This window comes from Acipenser ruthenus, chromosome 38 (genome assembly GCF_902713425.1).
Source record: "Acipenser ruthenus chromosome 38, fAciRut3.2 maternal haplotype, whole genome shotgun sequence".
NCBI lineage: Eukaryota > Metazoa > Chordata > Actinopteri > Acipenseriformes > Acipenseridae > Acipenser > Acipenser ruthenus.
This window is the reverse complement of record NC_081226.1, coordinates 9,452,878-9,456,571: the sequence shown is the minus strand read 5'-3', so window position 1 is coordinate 9,456,571 and position 3,694 is coordinate 9,452,878. Positions and strand designations below refer to the sequence as shown.

The following is a 3,694-nucleotide window of genomic DNA, read 5'->3' as shown; positions in this document are numbered from 1 at the left end:
AATTGTATTTATTTTGGATTTAAATATTAGTAATGAAGAGTGGTTTAGGATCACATAAGTGCTGTCAAACCTGGACTGAAATATTCAACCTCAAAAATAACTATCAAAATAACAACACCAAGAAAGATTTAACTATGAGGCGCCATTCAGGAAACAATTAATTGGTTAATTTATGAACAGTATGGTTAATTAACAAACAGTATGGGTAATTTACAAACAGTATGGTTAATATATAAACAGTAACAGTAAATTTATAAACAGTAGCTAAGGTTCACGGTTCATCAATTGATTCAGATTTAGTTGTGTTAAGTCTGCCAGCTGATGATCAGGGCAGCAGTGTGGAGTAGTGGTTAGGGCTCTGGACTCTTGACCGGAGGGTTGAGGGTTCAATCCCAGGTGGGGGACACTGCTGTTGTACCCTTGAGCAAGGTACTTTACCTAGATTGCTCCAGTAAAAACCCAACTGTATAAATGGGTAATTGTATGTAAAAATAATGTGATATCTGTATAATGTGAAATAATGTATAATGTGATATCTTGTAACAATTGTAAGTCGCCCTGGATAAGGGCGTCTGCTAAGAAATAAATAATAATAATAATAATGATGTAAAGTAAAACAGCAACTGGGTGCCTGAAAATATGAATCACAGTGAGTTTTGGCCTCCTTCAGTATTCTGGATGGAGGGCATACCTCACAAAGTGACCCTATGTGAACAAAATGAAGTGTATAGAAACAATATGTACAGATCCAGAACTATGGTAAAAGGTGCAGAGCTAACCCTGGCTCGTGAAATGAAAAGTAATCCTCTTGTCATGTGTGCATGTAACAGGTGCAGAGGTAAATCACCAGTGACTGGGCCTAAACCTTGTCCAGCTTGCAGTCATTTAGCTGGACACTGTCGGATCTTGTTTGAATGTAATGATTCTGAAGGATTTTCTTTCTCTCATCTGAATGTAGACGCACAGGATGTTAAAAGGACTGAATGCATGAACTTTGCAGGCGGTCACTTATGAAATGGTCACATTTAGCCAAGTTGGAATGTGTAGAAGGTGTCCCAGCTAAACATGTCCAAGTATCTTGTAGGTATGAAGTCAAGATCATGGCGACCACACCTGTGATGCAAAGCGCTGGATCAAGGTACCTGTTGTGGTGTTTGCAGAACCAACTCGAGCTGAACCTGGCACAGAATTTGAATCCTGCTGGAAACGTGCTGATATGCTGGACATGTACTAGACGATTTCAAACATGAAATGTATTAATGAAATGATATGTGTTTTTATGGTTGTTTTGAATAATATAGACTTTCTGATATGAAAAATAAAGGGTTGGGGGTCTTTTAAAGAGAAAACAGAAAAAGGATAAAGAGAGAGTACCCTTGCATCGCCAGTAGATGGCTCCCTTGCTCCATGAAATAGGTCAGTTCACCCGTTGTTTCATTAAAATATTAAGATGAAAGCTTGTGATTTAGTGTTGGTTAGATAAATAAGTAAAAATGGATTTAAAAGGCTTTGATGAACATGGTTAGGTAGCTTTGAAGTTAGGTGAGGGAGTTTAAAGAAAAAATGTAGAATAATGATTTACCGCTTGCATGTCTTCTGGATTTGTTTTATATCCTTATCTTCAGAAAGCATGACGCTTGATAAAAAGGTACAATTTTAGCTGAAAAAGCAGACACTATTACTACCTATAGATTCATGTTTCCAAGGACAAGATTCAAAGGGGAGTATTATTTTCTAGATATATGTGTGAGAAAGCAGCATAGAGAGGGATTTTTTGAAACATATTAACACTGAAATTGGCAACAGCCGAGGTCTTAAGAAAAACCTGTTTTGGCTGGATTTTGTGTGAACAGAGGACAGGGTCAGACTTAGTTCAGTCATTATAGTACTATAGAAGTTTAATGTATTAATACTGGCCTGTATTTAGATATAAATAACTGGACCATCCATTCAAATCTTAGAAAGAATTACCAATGAAATAAAACAATATTACAAATTCTAGGAGCAACTGTTAAACTGAAGAAAATTAATTAAAAGTACATCTTATAATGCCATTTATAGTTAAACTGTTATACAAATAATATTTGAATATGGTTGAAGACAAAAGAAGTTCAGTACTAACTGACACTGTCTGAAGGTTATAATGGTCAAAGAAATAGAAATTAGACACAAAGGCCAGGTGTTGCAAATTAGTAAAAAAAATGATTAACCCTTTTATAGACACAACAATATTTGAAACAAAAAATATCTATTGATTTCATAGGATTTAAGTAGTTTTAAGTATTTTGGTCTAATAAGAAACATATTATTTAAACTGGCGAGTGTTATGCTTCTTCATGACTTCACTGTAGTGCCAGAGGACAGTGGAAGTCGGAGCGAGCATTTAATTTGATCAGTTTAAGGATTAGTTCAGTTTCTTTCTCCAACTAATAAAAAGTCCTTTAGACATTATAATATTCATCAAATTACAGAATATAAAGGTATTATGCTATATTCTTTGTGTTAGTTTGTAATAATAAACTATCACGTATCCTGTTGTTAATTCTCTTTATTATCATTTAAAAAAGTTTTTTTTGGAGGTCAATGTCAGTGGAATTAGTATGGTTGACTAGAGTCTGTGTAAAAGCAGTTCTTTGATAGAAACTTCTGCTAGCATTGGGAATGTGGCCTCTCTCTCTTATTAAGATGTAAGAGTGTCACACGGCTGGCTGAGTGGTGCCGTCAGATCAGGAAATGAATAACACACAGGACAGATGAGGTGAAATGATGAAGGCGCTTGTTTGCACCGGTTTATTATAAATAAAAAGGTTTTAACAAAACACAGGACACAGCACTTGCAGCCAAAATAAATAGACAAACAAAATGAACAGACACTAACACACAGGGACGAACACTAAACAAACACGTACCACGTAGCAATTGCTTTTTACTTTAATTATCTCCTCACTCTCTCCCGTTCCTTCGCCCTGAACACACAACCCCGAGTGAGTGAAACGTGCATCTATATATACTGTTGTGCCGGGATTCAATTACTAATTAATTATTCACTTGAATCCCAGCATGTGAATTAATTCTGTGCAACCTCGTGCTCGCATATTAAATACGTTAAATGCACGTGAAGTGCAATCCCCATGCCTAAATACAATGATACATTTTAAATAACTTGTGCTGCACACACCCATTTATATCCCGTGCAGCCATCTCTATACACCAACATTAACACACCACACGCAACATACAACACAGAAATGCACACGGGGGCGGGACACATTGCCACACCTTCCTACAGATGTCAGGACTGCCCAGTCCCTGACCACCTTCTGGCGCCTCCTTAAGACTCACCTCTTCAGACATCACCTGTAGAACTCCTCTTTTCCCTCTGGACACTATCACTTCCTTAATGCGCTTTACTTGCTCTTATCTGCCCCCTATTTTACTGCATTTGATCCTAAACTTTAGAGTACTGTAATCTGTCACAAGTGTTATTCAATCTGTAGTATTTTGTATTTAATTATATCCTGATGTAACTATCATTGACACTGTCATCTGCTCCGTTATTGAATCGTATTTTGTCATATACTTGTACTTGCTAGATCTGAAATGATTGTATTTTATCTTGTTCTTAATTGTATTAATACTTGTACTGTGATTCTTGAAATGTATTTTTTATGACTGTAAGTCGCCCTGGATAAGG

The 3,694-nt window shown here is 36.3% G+C and overlaps 1 protein-coding gene across 1 annotated transcript in view; it reads right to left on the bottom strand.

Annotated features, from left to right (window-relative positions):
- Window positions 1-3,694, bottom strand: part of LOC131706979 (zinc finger protein 271-like) — a 163,614-nt gene that overhangs the window by 66,097 nt on the left and 93,823 nt on the right. The window lies entirely within an intron of this gene.